The following is a 23,910-nucleotide window of genomic DNA, read 5'->3' on the forward strand; positions in this document are numbered from 1 at the left end:
AGTGGCTGTAATTAATTGTTCCGCTGTTCAATGTACAATAGTTCAGTGACTCCATTGTGTTGATGCAGGCTTGTTACAGTTCCATGGTGTTGGATGCCATGCTCAGCCTGCTAACAGATGCTGCTGTCACCTAAAACGTCCACCTAGATGACTCCAAAACAAAGAAACTTTGGAATTAATCAACCACAGCCTTCCACACTACATGCAGTTCTTTTCAATGTGATTCCTCTTAAGTGAAAGAAGACTTTAATCTTGTACGATATTGGATTATATATATTAGATTATGAGACATAATTGAATGAGAATTTCACTGCGAATGTTCACTTTTACTGTTGCATACTGTTGTTTTGTGCTTCCCTTTTAAACTGAACTTCCCTCCAGACAATAAATGATATGTATTGTAATATATATAACATTTCCATGTATTCAACAATTTTGCATCCTATTGTGTTTTGTTAAAGCATTTACTGATACAGAGGATGTGATGTAAGAATGCCTTGTGCCATACTCCAGGGTGGGGGCAGTGTTGTCAAGTGGGCATCTCCAATCACAGATGCTTCATTGAATTAGGCTCATAATGCTTCCAGAAGGCTCAGCAATAATTACTGGCATCCTAGAACCGCGCCCCTCCACACCCACTGTCAACACTTAACAGACCTACAGCCACCTACACCAGGGCGTCCCAAACTTTTTCATGTCAATAACCCCAAAATACTTACACAACAGACCATGGACCCCCCATTTAATAAGTTTTGTCCTCTAAGAAAACCCTCTGAGAAGATTTTTGTTGTCAGGTGGGGAGATAACAACAGTAGGTAGTGAAACTATGATTAAAACACTCATTCCCTCGCTCTCACTTCTAGAGACATAAAAAGTGAAATAAAGAAAGAAATAAAAGTGAAATTAAACTATTCCTCATTTTATTGGGGACCCTTGGTGGTCCCCGAACCCCAGTTTGGGAGCCACTGACCTACACTACCCTCCACATACTGTATACTTGGGCTTATGCCTAGTTCAAATTACCCAGTAATTTCTAAATGCAGTATCAACAGCAATAGACTAATGGGATGGCTGATCCTCCTGGATTGAAACAGTAAAACCAATTTTAATATCTTCCTATCAGCTGATTCACTAATTTCTAACTGTTTTCCCACTTGGTTATGTCTCCAGGTGTATCATCTTGTATGAAAAATTGTATGTATGAAAAATCTAGGAGTAGCTATGCCTGAACATAAGAGACAGGCAGGGTCCTCACCTTTTTTTGGGGGGGGAGATGGCAGCACATCATAAGTTTCACCTGTAATAATTCCATTGCCCTCCGTACCCCACAGCTCCCTTTAACCGAGTTTCTCCCTCGCTATGCTTTCCAAATTCCTCCACTGACCCTGCTCTGCCTGAGAGACAGCCTTTTTTTTACACTTTTTTTTACTTGCTGCTTCCTCCTGCCGATGTACTCGCTCTACAACCATTGTTCTTTTTCTCGATGGAGTTGCCCTACTCCTTAAAGGTTGCCCGGTGTCCGGCCCTGAGCCTCCCCACCCTTGTCGCACCTACAATATCCCTACGCCTCTATCTCTTGGGTTTTATCCCGCTGATACGGTAGGTGCTACGCCCCGCGTTGTCGGGCCTTTAGACTCTGTCAGTGTCATCTCTAATCTTGCCTTTGCACATTTTAACTCCTCTGTTAGCCTAGATATAGGTAGTCCAGAATCCCTTTCCTATACAAAACCACACAACTAAGACACTGTGGGACTCCAAGCCATTTCTTCACATATGAGCTCACCAGCCTCTCTAATTTCCAAGGTACAAGGCTAAATTGCAGGCACCACAACACCACAGAGAGTGTCACTGAATCAAAATTGTTTAGAGGCACTGCACTCACTCAAATTATTACTTCATATTTTTACCAGAGCAGGGAGATGTTGCTTTGAAGTTTTAAGTAAACTGCTTCCATTTAAAAATGTGTGATGAAATGATTCTATATTAATTGGAGTACACATGGTTGCTTCCACATTGCATGGAAGAGAAAATGTACCATATGGGCTAAGAAAAAAAACAAAAAACTGTCAAGATAGGCACTATGATTCACAGAAGTGATGAAAAAACAAACAAACAATACAATAAGCACAGACAAAAAGCCTTTGAAACAGTAGAGGAGACAGTTAGAGAAGAGTCAACAGTGGGCCGAAATGCAAAAAGACTAAATCACATAGACTCAAGCAATATCATTCAAAAGTTGTATCAAAAGCCTGTAGTATACAAAAGGAAAAAAGCAGCATATGAATAAAAACACAGCGATAGATAATAATGGCAGTGATTACTCTTTGAAAACTCGGACTATTTCAAGATGCAGCATTTTGTCGGGGGAACTTTTCATGTTGTGGTTGATATCAATTCAATCAATCCCCAGCAGAATGAAATGTAAGATGTCAAAGAATTTTTCCAGGTTACAAAGATATTCTTCTATTTCTGTTTTCTATTCTGTGCGCTCCGGTGTTGTAATGCACTTCAAAATAAGTAGGCGCCAATCTGTGGGAATTAGTGGGAACTTCATGAGAGCAAAAGTTCCAGTGTCTTTGGGCGGACATGTAAAGTGACTTTGTCACAGCTAGTGATGAGCTGTACATTCATTGTTCATTGAAGCAAATCTGACAAAGGGAGTGGAGGTCAAGAGAAAGACAAGCCAGTGCGGGAGCGGAACATTATATAAGGAGTGTTAAAAACTTAATATGACTGAAGTGACACAAATTATTAAGAGGCCCATCTCATCTCTGCGCTCCAATGTAGGCAAAGTTCACAACAGGGTATTGGTCCCCTGCCATTATGGACCGTCATCAGAGCAAGGATGACGAGAAGGGACGTCCCTAATTAGCCCTTGTCAGCCAAATGACATTCTAATCACGTGTTTCTGGTAATTACTTCACTTTTAAGATCTCTCTGCACTTCTCGGTGTGACACGATAGCGCTTGTCACTAAAATGAACCTCTTTAAATACATTTGGTGCTTACTGCCAAAAGGGGGGAAGGAGGCGAGAGGAGGAAATGGAAAAGCGGAGGGAACGACTGCCTCGATCCTCCACTTTCAAGCCCCGAGGCATCCTAATCTGAAAAAAATGCTTCTCATTTTATCATCTTCAGTGCATAAAATTGAGAGGTGTGTGGTGTATTTACGTGGACTAACAGAGTCTTGACACTAGCAAGTCTGTACTTATCTGTTTGCACACCTTTTAGGTGGCTTTGGTTGATAGCCCTCCCTTCCTGAACTTCTACCAACTGAGCTGGTTATATGTGAAATTAAAAAGGGAAATTATTAAACACCCGGCTGAAGCCAAACACGGTGTCTGGACACAGGGCTTGGAGAGTGATTCATTTTCATCCTATGTTAGCCTGCAAAATTGATTCAACCATTTATGCTCACATATTCCAGAGTATCTATATATTTAGCAGGTAGGTTGAAAGGAGTAGGTAAAAAGAGAGAGAAAGCGACCAATTGAAAAAAATGGAAATAACATTAAATGTACCATATGAACATCCAAGCAAAGTTATTAAAAGTGAGCACAAATTGCTTGTTCCCACAAGAAACGGTTGAGAACTTTCTTTTCTTGCAGAAAGGCTGTGTGATTACCAAATAACATCCCTTCCTTATGGCAGGCACTTCGTGTGTCTATTCTGGGGGTTGGTGGTAGAGAGATAACAAGTTGTGCTAGTTGGCCAGGAAATATGCCCATCTCCATATAAAAATAGCCCATACATTGTTAGTCTGCTTCTGCACAGTCTTGCTGTGTCCTGTGCTGGAAAACGACTCCCCAACAATTCCTAAAACCTCTCCCTGTGGGTAATCATTAGTTGGGACACATGTGACATCATCTGAATCTGTGCCCTTGCAAGCCTTTTGGGACCACTGGATCGGTAGACACATCATTGAATAATACACAGCTCTTTTGCTGTGTGAAGCACAGGGGACAGCGAGGGGGAAGCGGCAGAGCATTATGCTAAAATATGTACCGTTCCCACTGTGGTCCGCTGGGCCTCAGCGGCTGTTGTTTGTGACGCGATGGCTGTCTTGGCTTCTTGGTTCGCTCCGTCTCCAACCCGGGGCTCATTATGTGTGACAGCGCTCGGAGAAAGGAGAACGCAGGTAGAGGGTGGAATGAAAGGAAGGCAGGGAGGAGGCTTGCTGCGGAGAGATAGGCCTCCTCCTCCTCCTGATATCATGGATAAATCAATTGACGCTGTTTTGTGCACTTTTTCTGCTGACCCAGCGAAAAGAAAAAAAAAAAATATTCGTCCAGTTGCCTCTGGCATGGCAGGCACAGTTTGAGTTTAGTTCACTCTGTCACTATTATGCCCCCCACCCACCCTTCTTGCTATTGCAAGCACACTCACATACGAAAATGCACGCGCACACACACACACACACCATCCCCTTCTCCTAAAATGCATTTGTCGCCTGTGGAGTTATGGCATTGGACTGTCTGCTAGATATTAGGGTTGTGGGGGTAAATCTAGATGATGGATGATTTCTGGTGTGCTGTCAAAACCAGCGCTTGATAAAAGAACAACACAGGACAGACGCATAAGACAAACGGATGTTGGGGGAGAGCAGAACTCGCATCAATATCTGCTCTCACCAAAATCCACACCACTGGAGCAATTTGAATCAGTACCTGTGGTATCCTGAAACTTCCACTTACAAAGGGCAGTTTGTTTACAATGTCAGACGCATTAGAATAAATGGCAGGGAATACATTAAGCGTCCTGCTCACAGCTGTATTTGCAAGGTAAACATTATTACGGGTTCTCAGTCAAATGCATGTTGTGTCAACTCACTGGGCGTCTTCAGCTGACTGTGGGCAGAACAAATGCACTGCTGTCTTGTCTGTAAGAGGAATAAATATTGATATGCTCCAGTGGCCTAGTATGTTAATTAAATACATGCTTATTGAAATTCAATGACAGCTGGAATTTCACAGTGAGCAGGGGATCTTGCTTCTCCCCAAGAGTGTAAAACATAATTGGTTGACAGCAAAAAGTAACACACAATTAGTTAGGGAGGTTTAATTAATATTATTCAGGCAAGGTCCTCGGTTTAGATGCTTCCTGCCGCGTTCTGCCTCTCTGTCGTACAGACGCGGCAGATGTGGTGCTGGGAGCTCAAGGCGATTGGTTGACGTGTACAACAGGGGTCCATGGTTGGAGCTGTAACCCTCAATGGGAAGAAAAGTTGGAAAAAAATCATCCCCTCAAGGCCTATTCTGAACTATCTATGCTTGAAATGACACAGTGTCGTTGTTCCCAAATCAAATGTAGCGCTTCTCTCACCTCCCCCTTCGCAGCTATGTGGAAGGATTTCAGCTCCGTTGACGTTGCTAACAGCAGTTACTGCATGTGGAAGATAGTATGAAATAAGACTTAACCGCAATGTGTCATAAAAAAGTGATAAGCAGTGATCAGCGTCTGTGTAGGAGCATAATGCATCACATGCCGATGTACGGAGACAGGTCTCATTTGAGAACACTGGGGGAATTGCTGTTCATTGTTTGTGAAGGGTGCAATTAGAGTCTGAATGTTCTGCTTAAGTCTCCGCACAGCCTGTTTTAAGCTCGTTTTTTGTCAGCGCCGCCACTCCTCAAGTATCTATCCCGCACCTCAGTCTCGCTATATCCCCCTGCCGATTCAACATGAAGATCCTCAAACCCACACACTTAATTCATGCTCACCCTCCCCTGTCCCCGCCTCCGTCTTCCCACTGTGGCGTTGACACCTGGAGTCCTTTGTGAGTCATGTATCACACTCACTTAAATGGCCTCGCACGGCTTATGGACAACAATCCGCTTTGTTTTGGGCCATTGTGTGAAACATTAAAAAGCAATTTGCTGGCAGACCTATCGAGCGGACCTGCAATCGGTCCCCCAACATCACTCCCCAGGTGGATTGTTATTGTCATTGAGTGGTTGCGGGGGGGGGGGGGGGGGGGGGACCGCTGACAGTAGGCGGTTGGGAAATTTCAGGCTTTATTGAGCTGGGCTTCACAAAAGCCAAATGGAACTGAATCTGAATTGAGGGTTACTGTGATATGTAGATACGCACACATGCACACACACCTCGATTATTTATTCATGACCACATCTGAAGCAATAATACAGGGCCATAAACAATGCAGATTTGTCCGGACTTGCCAGCTGCAGATGTGTTCAAGGATTACAGAAGCCCCTCCTCCGCATTAACCGGTTGCTAACAATGAACAGTATCCAACCAGATGTTTAGCTCTTCCTGGTCTTACCTGCCGACTCGAGGCTTGTCTGCATGGTCAACCAACTATGAAAAGCAGTAGCTGGTATGCATAAGCACACACACACAGATGCACACACACACACTAACACACATTTAAACTCCCAGGCACCCACAGACACGTGCAAAACCCAAACCTTTAGTGAAAAAAAAAAAAAAAGATCACTGCTTGCATATTCAACCATCCAATTTCCAGCAAGCTCCAGAGAGAACAAGGTCAGCAGTCTGTTGGCTGCCTCGCCCACCATTAACACACACAACCTGCACCCTCTCCTGTTTATTTCCTCATACAGAAGAGATCAAACAAACATGACCTGCACTCTGTCGTGCCTTTATACCAGACCTCACCGCCAGATATTAAATCAAACACTATGGGAAATGGGACATTTCAGACGGTGGACTGTGCCTGGCGCTTTTCCAAGGGAAGCCTTCAGCCGCACGCACCGGCTGTCCAAGTCATGAATAAGGAATTAGCGCATCATTAAAGGACTGGACATTGTGCATCTGTATTTGTGTTGAGAGGAGTGTGGGTAAAGAAGTGCTGAACAGGGGTTGTTTAGATTTCAGCTCTCTCTTCATTAGTCGAGGCTTGTTGCAGTCGAACGGTTGCCCCGGGCGATGCACAACAATCACTCAATGACACTGTTCATTCTTCTGTCCAGGCACTGATGAATGATCTAGAGTGTCCCCGACGTGGGTTAGCTGCGGCGCGCAAAACAATGGCAGCAGTTGGAGAACTTTTAAGCAAACACTCACTATAAAAGGTGTGTGGAGTGGTGGCAATTTAAACTCCATTCAGTCACCCACTCATACAGTCCTCTACGCACTAGGCTCAGGGAGCTTTAGAAACTTGTTACAGGTTTGTATTGAGTTTCTCAAACACTAAGTAGATACTGAAGTAAGTAGATACTGAATTCAGAGATTACACTCAGGATCCTGATGCGACTTGGCATGCCTGCAGTCTCACTGTTCAGCGAGATCTCGAGCAGGAGCCAAGTTCCCTGTCTTTTTTTTGCAATTCCATATATGTGGTGTAGTGACCTCAAAGCACATTGGTGAAATCTGCAATATACAAAGGCCTTGCTGTTATAATGTCAGCAGCATATTTTCCTCCCCTAATAAAATACAACCATGTGAGATCCGTGACCAATTGCTTGATGCCTCCATATTAAGGTTAATTTCACATCTGGTCACAGGAGTGATTATATTATTGATGTCTTCACCGTCAATTTGCTATGGATGTAATATTAGCACTGTCTGTTGGCAAATTAATATAATATCAGCTGTATCACATAGTAGGAACAATGAATGATTCGGAGAGGGGTGGTCAAGGCTCCCCTATGTGTGGTGCATGATTCTGTACTGGGTGTGGTTCTTCTTGTCAAACTTCATTGTTTTCAGTACTTTTATTGTAGTCTTGTATCATCCTTAAACTTATGGAAAGAAGCAACTAGGAGGGTGCTATAGGGGGGAAAAATGATGAAATCACAGAAAACAGATGAAATCGCCCAGCCATCCATGCACTCAAGGTGACCGATCCAAAGTTAAAAACTTCCCTGTATGATGTGACAGCCAACCTTTCCCTGGGTGTGGAAGCCTAAAATCTATAGAAGTGTCATACCTCTTCATTATAAAAAGCAAAAGGGCTTTACTGGATTTATAAAAAAAAAAAAATTAAAAAAAAAAAAAGCTGGAAGCTGAGCGGGATAATTGTGCCAGTGTTTTATGTAGCCAGAGGAAATGTTGCCACAGGCAAGCCTCGGGACCCCTCAGCTCAGAGTGCACCAATTACCGCACATTTCCCCTAGCTTGGCACTTTATGCCTAGGCCAGAGTTATCACGGACCCCGGACGGGAGGAATTAAGAGAAACTTTGGATAGGCGAGCCTTGGATCCAGCTTTTCCCAGCACAGATGATAATTTTCCAGGCAATTAAGATGAGCTGCGCTTTAGAAGGTGGGGTCAGTGCATGCTCATGGGAAACTTGTGTGAAGAAACCAGCACAGCGCTGTAGCGGGCACTGTAAAACGCCGGTTGTCAGCTGTCCTACAAGCTTGGTTAATTGACCCAGCATTGAGACAGATCACTGATATCAAGGAGTCATTAAGTTCTTGAAAATGAGTTTCCCTGCTGAAATACAGTATGTTCCCTAAATGGTGCTTTTTTGTTGTTTTTTTTTTGTCTGGAATATTGTCTGGAATACTGTTGTTGATCTCTCTTACAGTCACAGTGAATACAATTAAGACCATTATCCACAATAGCCTGTCTGACCAAACTGAATGTGGATTAAAGCTCAGTTTAAAGACTGAGATGCTTAACAAATTGATATACAACAATTTCAAGAACAAACATACTCCCTGTACAGTCTAAATGCTTCTAATTGTATGGTATGTACCCTGTCATTTCTGAATCTGAAGTTTAACATTTGGATGAGTTGGATTCTTTTGTACCAGCTACCTTTTGCAGTAGTTAGATATAGGTAGTCTGATAAGGGGGTATGATTTTTTTCAGATGAGGCTAATAGTTTATATCCTGGTATGCAAGTTATAACAACTACTTATACAATAGCCCAAATGAGTCCTTACTTGCATCCTACGATACGATACGATACGGTACGGTACAGTGCGTTACGTTACGTTACGATACGATACGATACGATACGATACGATACAATACATCACGATACGATACGATACGATACGATACGGTACAGAACGTTATGATATGATACGATACGATACGATACGATATGATACGGTACGGTACAGTGTGTTACGCTACGATACGATACGGTACGGTACAATACGATATACTTGTCCGCCGTGGGGAAATCTGTTTTGGACTCACAGTGCTGCTGGTTTTCCATACAATAAAAGAATACAAATCAATAACACAACATATTGCGGGCACCTTGGTTTTACTTTAATTATCAAAGGCGCACTTCACAGAAACACAAAGCTTATTTATTATGTACATATGCTCACACATACTGTATATCAAAACTTTAAACAATCTTTGATTTTGTCCTCCGAGTGATGTCATCTGGAGGACACTGATCACAGGTAGTGTTAAACACAGCTCAGTGAAGAGAGAGAGAGAGAGAGAGAGAGAGAGAGAGAGAGAGAGAGAGAGAGAGAGAGAGAGAGAGAGAGAGAGAGAGAGAGAGAGAGAGAGAGAGAGAGAGAGAGAGAGAGAGAGAGAGAGAGAGAGAGAGAGAGAGAGAGAATAACTGGTGTAAAGCCTAAATGAGGTTTGATGCTGTGAAAACATAATTTTTAAATTAGTTTTAACAGAGCTTTTTTTAATAGCTCAAATCAAAACAAAACCTTCCTGCCAAAAATCTAAATGACTAGAGTGTTGGGAGAAGCTTCCTTAGAGAATCAAATACACTGATGGCGGGGCCAAGATGTATTTTGGGTGAAATGCCTCTTAATTAACTATTAATACTTTCCTCTCTTCTCCATATTCCTGAAGGTTATCAGGAGTTCAAAAGCACACAAATACAATTTCCAACCCGAAACCTCAGACGCTCCCTCTCGCCGCTGACGGGACCATGCTGAGATGTTGTTCCAATTTGGTAGTTTCACTGGTGAATGAGACACCAAGGACGAGCCTATGCACATCTCCAGCCCATAGCATAGAATGTTCTAGACATAACACAGTCAAATGAAAAAAGCTGTAAAATGCTTCTCTCTCCAAGGGGGGTTCTGTTATAATAGACTATTTCTTTCTACAGTACAGTATTTCCCAGATGAGAAGAGCCGGCTACGCTACCATTATCTTACTAGGTTCCGTCTGGGCTCCCTTTAGCTTGTATTTATAACCCAACACATTTCACTCATCTTCCCTGCTAAATAATTTAGCAGCACAAACCACATTAATGGGGATGATCCATCTCTGGGAGATGAGAGGTGGAGAGTGGTTATTTATGTACGATACCAGCTGGGGATTTAAGCATTGTGTTTCAAATGAAGATGAGTTGAGAGGAGAGAAGAAAAAAAAAACACTGGGGGTTAGATTTGGGTCGACCCTTGGGTTACTTTCTGAGTTTCCTTACTGTGCCAGGAGGCGGGGTGTCAGCAAAAAGTTGTTTTTTGACGCTTAGATGGACACGCACTGAAGAAGGGAAGGAGAAACCACACATGTGCATGTGACAGTAGTATGCATGCAAAAACCACTGTGTCACTCGATGGAAAGAAACACAGAGACGAACGGACAGCTGATCATGTTGAAGTGTTTTTCTCATGGCTTTAGGGGAAACTGTGATGGGCAGTTAGCAAGCTAATAGCTTATGTTCCTTGGTGCTGTAATGTTGCTTACTGTACATGCAACTGCTGTCTTAGTATCATCCCATGTTCTGATTATACAAGCCCAGAAAACTAAATAAGACTGAACGTATTCCCTGGCCTGACACATTGCATTACTTGAAAGAATTAATCATCTAACAGTCCTAAACGGGCGGCCTATATTTTAACAGGCCAAAAATTGACTTTTTAACGAATGAACATGAGATTATTTTACATTTCCATAGCAGTGTGTTGACGGATGCATGCGTGCAACATGCTCTTTGCTGCTTCATGTGGAGACGTGGTTGTGTTCTCAGAGCAGGGACACTCCTGGCAGGCCTGTAGCCCAGACAGACTGTCTGTGATTCGGGAGCATAATCCCGTTAGCTGCCTGTGGGACATAAGGAGAAGGCAGCCTATGGGCAGGAGCACTGAACACCTGATATTTCCATGGTTAGAAGTTCACCCAGGTTCAGCAGCTAACTGGTGATTATCGGTGTCTGCTGCAATTTGAATTATTTAGTTGTAGGTCTGTGTGTGTGCTCGCATGTGTACATAGAGCTTATGGATAGTGTTTGTCTGTGTCTGCCTGTTTGTCTCTGTGCCTGCATGTGCATATTTTTTTTTTTTTTTTTTAATTTAACCTTTATTTAACCAGGCAGGTCAATTAAGAACAAATTCTTATTTACAATGATGGCCTAGCAAGAGGACAAAAGGACCTCTCGAAGGGTAAAGGGAAAAGGGGACAAAAAAAAAACCGCAAAAGAAACTAAACAAAGAACAATCCAGATAAGACTATCAGACACAAATGTTACATACATCGCAGAGGCAGAGAAACCCAACACAGTATGGGAACGGGAAAATAATCAAAACACACACCAAACAAACAACCAAATAAAATTACAAGTCATGCAAGTCATGAAGCAGAACAGACAAATTTCTTTGTCAATTCCCATTTGTCATATTCCCATTTGTTTCTGAAACAAGCCAAGAGAGAGACAGAAATCTAGCAAGAAATAGCCAGAGTCCTGCGGTTCTGGACCGTCTCCAGATGCAAGTTATTGGAGACATTCAGTATGCAACTTGTATCCCTGAGCATGCACCTCTCCTCTCCATGGTATTGGGTCCAGCTCAGAGGATTTAGACGGAGAAATTGAGATGCAGCTACCTCTCACCAAAAGTTTATACGCCCTTTTATATGAGCAAAGTACAATGCAAACCTCTCATGCGTCCTGCCATTTGTCATTGCACACTCTGGGTGTGGACTGCATTCTTCCATGGAAATTTAGACCAGATGGGGTCAGCAGTAAACATTTGTCAACGGTCAAGTTCTCTTCAGTCGGCTCCCTGAAGGCACTCCCAAGTACACTCACAAGTGCCCTACAGAGGCATTGAGGAGGAACCCTTATTAGGCTCTTCATCTGCAATTAACCTAAGATCCATCTTCTCCCCATCACCATGCTAATGAGCAATCTAATGCTCAGGAGTGATTACTAATATGCACATTCCATCAATCAATGAGCACAGAAAGTGGCAGGGTCCAAATAGATTAGTTATAGATGGCTCATGGATGGTCCATCCAAGTACTATTGGGTACTTAATGGGTAACTCCCTAGTGATGCTACGAGTCTATCTTTATGCTTATTAGCATTCGAAAGTTACCATTACCATGTTACAGTCTGTTGACAGCAGAGACCGGCAAAGAAGTCAACATAGATGGAACTAGGGCTGCAACTAACGATTATTTTCATTGTCGATTAATCTGTCGATTATTTTCTCGATTAATCGATTAGTTGTTTGGTCTATAAAATGTCAGAAAATGGTGAAAAATGTCGATCAGTGTTTCCCAAAGCCCAAGATGACGTCCTCAAATGTCTTGTTTTGTCCACAACCCAAAGATATTCAGTTTACTGTCATAGAGGAGTAAAGAAACCAGAAAATATTCACATTTAAGAAGCTGGAATCAGAGAATTTTGACTTATTTTTCTTAAAAAATTACTCAAACCGATTAATCGATTATCAAAATAGTTGGCGATTAATTTAATAGTTGACAACTAATCGATTAATCAATTAATCGTTGCAGCTCTAGATGGAACAGTAACAGCTGATTTATCATTGTTATTATTATGTTATTATTATTATTGTTGCATGCTACTCTCCTGACTCCCAGATGGGAAATTATCTTTTTGCTTGGGAGATCAGAGCAAAGAGTCATCTAGAGAACAGCACCCTTGGTAGGGGAGCTAGTAGGATTTCAGTGTGTTCAAGGACACTTCAGCAGGTTGGGTGTTTGCTACCACAAGGGCTTGAAGCCATAAACCCAGGGCTTCCACTTGTAGGGCGATCTTCCAACTTATTATGCCACCCTGCTGCCCAATTGGTTCACCAATGATCTAATAATACATAGTTTGGATAGGAATCAGCGAGGAGGGGAAGAGTGTATCTATAGTGTGCAATATACTAGATAGTGTTGCAGAATGGGATAGCTTTGTTTTGTAGCCTTATTGGCTCCTCTATCATTCAGCAGCCCCACACACTTCAGCAGCAGCTACATTACAGTAATTGATACCTGTATCCTGAGACAGTTAAGTAAAACAACCTCTCTGGCCCAAGGCAGGAGGATTTCCCTGAAATGTAAATGGGGCTCCAAGAGGGTTGGGAGTGATTTAAGAGGCAGTGGCATCCACACTGTTGTGCTAAGTCAGTGAAAGTGCTGAGTGCAGGGCGCCAGGTCTCTCTCTCTCTCTCATGCACTCTATCTCTTCATCACTGTCTCTCTCTCTCTCTATCCCTCCCTCTCCATTTCCCTCTTCAGGCAGCTGCCATGACTCAGACTCCATCTTAATCACAGTGCACACACATACATACACACACCCACATATACACACACACACACACACACACACACACACACACACACACACACACACACACAAACACCCCATGAACCTAAACTCAGGTGCTTGGCTTTCCACGTGCACAAAGTCACAAAAGGCCCATTTACTGCACTGTACGCACACCGTTTTTCAAAGCATAGCATACTTTTTTATATTTACTCGATTTCCCAATTTTTTTTTAATTCAAACGTTCAGGTGATGAAGCTACCTTAAAATTATCTGATGCTCCAGCTAACATTCATGCCCGAGTTTAGAAGTCATGGACGTTTCGATTTAGCTCGTAAAACAATCTTTTCTTCAGGGACTATTTTCTGGCACAAACGTAGATTCTGTTGTGTGGGTTTCCAAGTGTGACGGAGAGGAACGGTACGTTCGCTTGCTATCGATAAATCAGAAGAACAAATTTCCTACTTGGTAGTTAGCCAGACTATCTTAATTTTTTATAAAGCAAGAAGAAGCCAAATCCACATAATCCTTTTCACAATGTCCATTTGCTTATCGTTTCTCTTCTGGGTTTGATTTCCCAACCAAATAGCATGTGAATGCAATGCTGTTTGGCAGTTGACTTTGAAGTCCTGGATATCGGAGCTTACCACCAGCATGTGAATGCACCAGAAGGCGTGTAGACTTTTCAAATCAATGTGGGCATTAAACTAAGTTACCACGCAACGATAAAGTGACTTGGACAAAAATAAGTCCAGGCAAGATGTTTGTGTGTGTGATGGATTACCTATCTCAAGCAAGTTTCAAGTGCAAGTTGATTTTTGGACCGTACTGAAATGAATGGAAACAAATGGCTGCCTGGAAGGAAAAAATACCTTCAAACATCTAAACAAGTATGGTATGCTTTGGAAAATGGTCGGTAGCATTAGTACAATTTAAAAAAAAACCTCATTACCTCACACACAATACCTGGGATTTTGATGACGCATACAGCATGATATCAATGTATGTGGGAGCTGACGTACGAAGCAGAAGCTATACAGCGACTCTGGTGTGAAACCATCACAGATATTATTATTGTCCTACATTAGTTTCACCATTGTATCATGGGCTATATTTATATGCACAGAGAATTCCATTGTTAACCCAGTTATTCAAGTAACCCAGTTTTGGGTTGACGCATGTAAACACCATAACTCAAGTTAGAATAATCTGGTAAGCTTACTCCCATATTAAATGGGTTACTGTGGCATGGAAACATCTTACTCCTTTCACTTTTGGGTTGCACCATCTATGCAAACTCAAACTCGTTTCCCCTGTTAGTAGAAGTAACCTACTTTTGTTCAGTCAAAGAGGGGGGAGGACCAAATCTTTTCACACTTACATACAGACCGTTCTGTCTATGGGCGGGACGCCGCAGCGGAATGGAATATGCTGTTAATTGGTTTATTTATAATAACAGGAATGCTTTGTTGCAGGGTATCAAAGGTTCATGTAAACAGCTTAACCTGAAGAAGACCTTAACTGGAGTATGGCCAATACCTGAGTTGCTCCGTGCATGTAAACATAGCCATTGTTTAAATGCATATGGCGAGCAGCGCACATTAATTCCTTGAGTAACGGCTGGTGCTGATTCTCATGGTTGCTGCACGCGTGATTCGTCAAATGTCCCAGCAGTTTATAGGAAATTAGTCCCGCTCTTTCATATTCTCTCATATTCCCCTCTTATTTTCGGGGGTTCCTCCTGACAGAGTTGACGCTCCAATTAGAGATAAATGAGGTGATTTAGCGTGTCAATCAGAGATAATGACGATGTCGTTTGTGAGGCACAGCATTCAAATCCATGTATGGTAAGTTGTGAACACAATGATACAAAAGATAAAAATAGATTACAACTCATATTTGATGAATTAAAGGGGGGTGGGAGTGGGGGGGTTGACACTAGCCAACTGCTGTTGAGGGAAACTCGGCTCTTGTTAACCTAAAATATGCTGAATGCTTCTTTCTTCAAACAAACTCGCTGCTTTGATCATTCTGGGGTCCTCGGAAATAGAAAGTAACAATGGTAAACATGCTAATTTATTCCAAAGAAAGGTTGTAGCGCATATTTACACTTAAATGTGAATTACCGCAGGGAATACCGGCTTGCACTAACACACAGCACTATCCCTCCCTCAGATCAAATTAGAATGTCCTCAGTGGCGGTAAAACAGAAATCGGCCAAGTCTAAAATAAGCTTTGCGTTCCCGTAATGGAACAAACAGACAAAGAGACCCATCGCTTTGCCTTTGTGGCCTTATCTGGCCTTGGCCAGCTCGAGGCGCATCATGGGAGTATGTGTGAGAGAGAGATCCCCATGCAGTGCATCACATCTTAGTGACTGTGGGGAGTCACTATCACCCCAGATCTGCAGGTCATTTACCAGGATGGGTGGTTTCATTAGTCTTCTTTGCAACAATACTCACTGATTGCCATCTTGTTTCACAGTGATTTATAATTCTGGGTCCCTGGAGTTTGCAGAAATACCTAAAGCAACTGCTCAAATAAGATAAGAAGGGTTCTTTATGTATGGTGTTGTCTGTGGTGTACATCAGAAACGGAGAGAGAGAGAGAGAGAGAGCAAGAAAGAGAGAGAGAAGCCTCAGGGTGACGTGGTACTTTATTTTTGCAAGCATTTACAGTTTTTGCCGGAGATGCAAGAATGCAAGAGGCTGTTGTTTCTAACTTCTGGAACAAACATTGGCTGCAAATGAATGAGGCAGTTGTCAGGTTCAATTTGGTTAACACATGACGTCGTGCCACCTTTAGAGGATTGCAGAGCATCTGTGAGAATAAAGCAGCTCCACAGACAAAAGGGTAGAATCATGGCAGTTTTGTCATTTCAGAAGGAAAGAGTCAGTCTTTTTTATCATTGTACAGTTTACATAAAACTGTACAAACCCTCAAATAACAAGAAACAGATAGAAAGAGAGAAGGAAAGAGAGACGAACGGCTTTCAGCGGTTCAGCGGACATGAATAGATTGTAAAACACAACAACAATCGGTAGGACAGAAATAGATAGCAAATCTTTGCACAGAGGTGTGATATTGTTAATTGGATATGGCAAAAAAAAAAATTGTTGGTTTAATGATTGAGCATAACTTTTTCCAGGAAATTCTATTTGAATAACTAATTTTCACCTTTGAAGTCATTCAATTAACTGACAACCTTTGGTAGTATAATACTGTGGACAAAAGTTCAAAAGGTAATAAAAAAAAAAAAAATGTTGTGAAAATGTCTGTCTTAGGGGAATTTCTATAGTGTATTTTAAATTTGATACGAAATTATTTTGGGAGTAAACGTAAAGCTGTGCACCATGTGAACATTATAAACAGAAGAACTATGAATTATCCTCATGAATTATATTTCTGCCTCAAAACACCTAATGGCTCTTTTATTTGTTCGGCAATCGGCAATGCTCAGTGCTTTTGTGTGTGTGTGTGTGTGTTTGTAAAAATGACAGATCTAACTGGCAGACCCTTTAATAACACATCTTTGTATTTTAATTTGTGTCCTCTTAATTATTCTGAGGACATAAATGACAACTTCATGTGAGTCATGAATACACTGGGAATTATTGGCGTGTTTTTATATGAGGATTTCCTCAATTTTTTCAAGCACATGATACTGTATCAATGGACAAACTTCCCTGTTTTCCAGATGTAACAAACTGACACTGCAACTGATACTGAAGAGCATATAAGAAGAACATTGTTTTTAGATTAGATTTTAATCATTCATGTTAACATGTATATACCTATGACAATCTCCTATATATATACACCATGGCAGTCAGGAAGATTGTGTGGTAATCATGAGATCATTTGGAGCCTCATTATTGCACTTGGATGTGCCTTTGGGGCAATGAATCTCTTCCCTTTCACTCATACAACATTAGCAAAAGGCCCATCAGTACATATCACAGAACACTCCCACATAGGTTTGCGGCTGGGTTACACTACCTCCCCTATTAATGTCGCCGCATGTCTAGCCATGTTACCTCACTATCTAAGTGAATGGGCATCTTTTCGGCTCATTATGGTTATGTAGGCCAATGCATCCCACCCCCCCTCCCTCCCTCCATCAGTGGGGACTGGGCTAGAGTTAATCTGGCCCTCAGCTGTGTGCAGAGTCCGTCTGGGTGAAGAGTGTAGCCTGGGGCACCTCTTTGTACGGGGCTTTCATGTCTGCTTCAGCCCCTTGCTGATGACTGAAGAATGGACTAAGCGTAATGTGCAAGTGAATGGGATGCTAGCTAAAGCATATATGCAGAATGAGGTATGCGTTGTATTAGAGGTTGCCCCCAAGACCTGAAATTCTCCTACTGTCTATGATGAAAATAGCGGGCATGAACCCATGGCCTTCAGTGACTTCACATTGATGGTATTAGGGCTGTCAGTTTCCTCTTAAAATCTAATTTGTTTATGAATTGACTGAGATGAGTGAAATTCAACTGAAATTTGAATATTAATGATGAAATTTACATAGTATTGACACACGAAAGCAGGGTGCAATGAACGGACAATGTGTTCTAAACAGATAGAGATTCTATCCGGAGGTGATGCACAGCATGTGGTTTTTCCGTTATTCAGTTTCTGAAAAATATTAGAGGTGGTGGTCTGCTGATTTTTGACTTTTACTGAGGGGAATCCAAATATCTTCCAAACATGGCTTGGAGGAGGAGTAATCTCCTCGTCAGGCTGGGTGTTCTCTGCCATGATGCTGGTAGCAAGCGTGTGTGTGCTAAAAACAAACTAGCAGGCTAGTAGAAGAGATTGCGAGATATCACAAAATATTGCGACAGCGACCTAGAATGGCAGTCTATGGAGCCAAGACATGGAGAGCCAGTGATGCATTCAATTCAAACAGCTGTAAAAATAAATAAAAAATATTGATATTTGACGCATTCGATGGGCAGGTTGGGTGAAGATTTTTTTTAATGATTTTTTGACATTAGACTGAATTTTTTTGACAGTCTTATCCCTTATCATGTCAAACATGCTGAAATGCATGCATGGAGTTTAAAATAGAAATGAATAGATCTCAGGCAAGTCACTTTTTTTTTTTTAAACAGCCTGGATTTTCATATTGCAACGAAAACCATCAACCATCTTTTGTATAATACACAATATCATATTAGACAGCAGTTGGACATTCAGTTCCTCAAGATGTTATACTCTTCTGCACAGAAGAAAATGAAATTCAGTCAAAAGAAAGTTCACGAAAGAAAGTTCTGTCAAAAGTGAACTTTGACTGAACTGCTGCCACACCAGCAAGGGGTGAATGTTTGGCTGTGATGTACAGTATAGCTGCCAAGAGGATGAACTGGGGAAGAAGGGAAAGGTGACTGCAGTAATACCTGGGATCGTCACATGATTTGTGGGGGATCATCAGTGTTGTGTAGCATTTTTAAACATCAATATATCATTGTCAAGTGAGACCATGGTTGAGACAGTTGGTAGCCTCTATCTCACACCAGTGGTATTGTTAGTGCTAATGTTTCTCCAAATAAAGACTACATTTCCCCTGAACCCCTTTGCTTCAGGTCTCAAAGACATTGTTGCTACTTGTCTTGCATCCCCATCCCTACCATGGCGCAGTGTGCGTTTGTTCTTTTTTTCACCCTACAGAAGATGACAAACATGTTGGAAGTGATTTTTCCATCGGCCTTTCACTCGATCTGCCATTGTGAGAAACTCTGAAATCTTTCACTCCGTCTGTGCCGGAAGAACAGCAGCTGTCGTCCTGTTTTGTGCCATAATTCAATGTCCCTTTGTGCTGTAAAGCTATCCAGCAGATTATTTGTGAAACCCAACCCAGTGGCACACAATGCAAAATGCAGTAGTGGTCTGGTTTGTTTACGGTAATCACACTAATGTCTCAAAATGTATGTGGTAATGATTTATTGATGTTAAATGTTAAAGTCTTAGTTCTTCAGTTTCTTTCTTTTAGATTGCCCTGGTTATAAGATTAATGGTTAATGTGGATTCTTAAATTTAATGATGTTCCCCTTTAAGTTGGTTAGGTTGTGGATGTAACCGCATAATAGCCTTGGCATGTTGTGTGCAGTAATCCAGCATAATGAAGGGACTCAGGTACTTCATGTCCATATACTGTGGCTGTGCCTTATTGATGCAGGCCTTGCTTCATTAGCTAGATTCTCTAACTGCAAGAGGTGCAAGGTCGACTTTATTTTAGCAACCAATTTTCCTGCTCCCCGAAGCATGTGAGCCCCCCCCCTCTTCCGAAACACAAGTGAAGTAGCAGCATAATACAACCAGAATAAAACAGCAGCTCCTACACGACCTTAATAGAAAATACAGAGAATAAACTCACAACAACCAGAAGACACACACAATTTAATGCTTGAAGAAAACTGTCAGTGTGAACTGAATGGTATGTGAGACAAGCGCTGTAATATAAGTATTTTGTTCAATACAAGGCATGCTTGTCCTTGCCCTAACCTCTGTCATGGACTTATGCCATAGTGGGAGTTCATGCATCATTTAGTTATTAAAGAATAGTTTGCTACCAACCCACTTCAGATTGGATTTTCAGCTTAACGGATCCTTTTTGTTCAATCTACCTAAGCTTTTAACTGAACTTGACAGCCATTCGGCTGAGAGAGGCAGGATCTGTCCACAGTTTAAGTAAAAAAAAAAAAAAACCAGCCAACCCTATTTCACTGTACATTAAACCAATTAGGGGGGGATACGATTAAGTGTTGGAAAGATTTAGCCAAATGCTTGTCAGCAGCACTTCTGTAGATGGTTCACACACACACTTAATTTTTGGAGAAGAAACCAAAAGAATCTGAGTGTTACATGGGGATACTAGAGCAAGCCTACAGTTTGGTGCCGGGAAATTCAGTAAAAGAACGCAGACAGTTGCAAAATAATGATCTTCATGAATAATGATAGTAGAGGTCTCAGAGGCTTCACACACATTTTAGTGCCAGGAAGCGAGAAACTGGCAGGATGAAGCTTATCGGGCGAATGCCACAAGATACATGAGGGAACAAACTACAAATCCCACTCGGCGGGAAAACGTGTGTGTGAATGTGTGTGTGTGTGTGTGTGTGTGTGAGAGAGAGAGCGAGTGAGTGTGAACGCGGGCCTCCCCATCAGCATGTCCTCAGGGTTGTATGTACACGGTATTAGTGAGTGTGTATGTGCAAGCTTTGGCACACATACAATATACAGTTGTGCGTAAACGGGAGAGACAGAGACAGAGAAAGTGGAAGAGAGAGAGAGAGAGAGAGAGAGAGAGGGAGGGCGAGAGGAAGAGACAAACTAATCCTCTGGATGCTTGGGGATCACAAGGAAGAGGACAATCACAGCCACAGGGTCTTCCGACCCCAGACGGGGCGCCACAAAACTCCCAGACCAGCACCAGCACCCAGGGCAACGCATAGAAAGGGCATCTCCGTAAAGCACACCAGAGGCCAAACAAATGAAAAACAAGCATAGGCAGAGGGCACATAGGAAGGGAGGGAAAGGAGGAGAAAAACAATAAACAAGTCAACTCAGTTATATTCCACGAGGAGATCGCTAAGGTCAATCCACCTCTGCTGAATCACTTAGAGGAGGTGTATTGGAAGATTGGGTTATTAACCCCTTGGACATTCTGAGGGGGGTTTCAAAGGGATCATCAGAGGGATGCAAAACCAAATAGGATAAATACAGGAATGCTGCACATTACTGTCCACTTCACCCCAACTTGATCCCTATATGGATTTTGCGCAACAGCTTGAAATGGTAATCACCGTATTAGACATTGTTATATGTGAATCGTGCAGATGGATTTTAGTATTCAATTTTCATCTCGACTAAATATATCTGGAATAAGATATTTTGCAAAAGTACACACGCAGGAATTCTAAACATACATATCTCAGTGTCCCAGATTTTATGAAACCTGTAAAGAAAGAGAACTGAGCAGACACCAGGGATCATATTTCTTATTCCTCTGTTTTCTCCCTCTCTGTCTCAGCAAGGATTCTGTGGGTCTGAATTATTAATTCTCTCCCTGCATTCGATTTGTATGGCTTGTCACTTTTATCAAATTATATACAGAATCTCTCATTCATCTGGGCACATTCTTTTAATTCAACTGCTACATGTCACCTTGCTCTAAATTGGACATCTTTGGCAACTGTTACATACTAGAAAGTTGATTAATATCTTAGATTAAAATGTTAACTCTGAGATTATATTTGAAGAGTTTCATTCCAGAATGAGATATGCACCATTTAAAAAATGTGACAACTGTTCTTACAAAATGATTGATAGCACAAAAGGAAAACATTATTATTATTTAATCATTATGTTAAGTTTTAAAGGGTAGTAGGTAGTTTTTGACTGACAAAATGAAAACACTTCTACTGATTGGATCTGGTTTATACTAGAAGTGAATCATGAACATCAGCTAAAGTTTCTTCTACAATGTGTATACCGGTATATAGTGTTTTGGGAATGGTGACTTGATCTGATGATTATAAAATTACATGGAAATTCTCACCTGCCACGGCTGTATTTGTCAAGGGCTTTAACCCTGGGAGCACCTAACCTCTGAAGGATGACTTGTCACAGGTGGGAGAGTGAGACTGCTTATTTTGCAATAATGTCAAGTGGTAAAATGACTCACCGTCTATCTGTCTTTTGTATCAAATTGTCTCGACTGAGGACGGAGTGAAGGCACTTGACCCCTGTCACCTCCCAGTTATTACATGTTTTGAAAGTGATGGCAGTGGAGTCCATCTCTTATTTTCTCGCTCTATCTTTGGTCAGTACCTCTTAATGGCAGACAGTTGGTTTGCCGCTAAGGGAGTCAAACGGTTCAAACATAAAACGCTCTGAGGCGGTTTACTACCGCTGCCACCACATCAACCGGCAGTAACACTACACAATAGTTTTGTCCAGGGCTATTAATAACATCTCATTGCTTTATTGACCAGATATGTTAATAATCACATTGTAAATCGGTCATTAATCTTCCTGGCAACTTGAGCCTGCACTGCAGCAACATCCTGTTGAGTTGGCATCCCATAGCAAAGTACTTCCTCTTTGACTGAATAAGGGCTGGTCACATGCTTTCGACTCTGATCCTCCTTGCTGACTGCGGATATTTGGATGGAAAGAAGAGAATAATCTATTCAGCGCTCCGCCCGATGCATCTTTAGGTGTGGGAAAAGGCAAAGGGTTGAGGCTGATAGAACGATTGAGACATTGCCTGCCTGTACTCAAGGTTGTCTTTTTCAAAATGTGTGCTCTCGCTTTCCCCTATTATAAATATTGAAACACATTTTCGAATTACCTCGGTGGCCCCTTCCCCCTCTCTTATAGGCTCAAGAGAGGCAGGCATACTTAGAGACCTGAAATACTTTAAGCACTAATGTGCTGTTCAGTGAACCGTCACAGTGCCAAGATTGACACCATTTTTTACGCAGCCCCCCATTAGTGTCACTCAACCCCCATCGTGGCACATTAAAATAAACTAATGATGTTTCTTCACCAAATGTCTCATGGAGTATTAGCAGAGAGAGTGGCTGCTCTGTACTTACTGCACTTTCACCCAAAAAGTGGTACAAAAGAAATTTCTTACCATGTCAAAGATGTAATACAGTGGTATTATATTCAAATGCTGTGGAAAAAAATGATTTTGGCAGATAAAGCAAATGGCTGCATGACTCGATGGCAAGAGAGAATCATTGTGATGACAGGAATTGAAAGACCTCAGTTTCCTCACCCTCTGTTCCCTGTGTTGACCATAGCTGCTTTATTTAGGCTCTGCAGTGATGCAGGGGAGGCAGATCAGTGTCACTGAGGCTGACAGAGGCAGGCGCGAGGCTTAGTTCCAGCCTAGGGCCATCCTCGCTGCTCTAGTGGCCTGGATAGAGAGCTACTGTGGGCCCTTTTGCACGGACAGCCTTCTCCTTAACCCTCTCCGGACACCTCTCTGGAACTACTGAAGGGGAAATCGAAATATGCTGCCGTTCCGCAAGGTCGAGCTTAGGCAGGACTGACACCTGCCGCCGGCCATGTTCAACATGGCATCCGGAGGCTTTGTAGGCCCTGTCTCACTTCTCTATTGGCAGCGCTTTACCACAGTTTACTTTTTGTTGGATTAATTCAACAGCAGCTCTGTAACCAGGCTAGTATGTTGCGAAACAGGCATGTGTAAGTGAATACGTCTCAATTGGTGTATTTTTCCATAGGAGCGGATTGACTCATTACATCTATGAATCACCAGGGACATTTCTTTTAAATGCAGGCGGAGAAGATAACAAGGCCAGAGATCGGATGTAAATAACAACGTGCAGAACACAGTCCAGAGCACAGAGAGGTCCAGAGTTGACACTGTAATACTTTAGTGCAGCTGACACACTGTCTCATTTCTGAAATATGATGGCATTTCTTTTTTTCTCTATGCTGGCGTCCCTCTTCATTTATTTCC

This window comes from Centroberyx gerrardi, chromosome 23 (assembly GCF_048128805.1).
Source record: "Centroberyx gerrardi isolate f3 chromosome 23, fCenGer3.hap1.cur.20231027, whole genome shotgun sequence".
NCBI lineage: Eukaryota > Metazoa > Chordata > Actinopteri > Beryciformes > Berycidae > Centroberyx > Centroberyx gerrardi.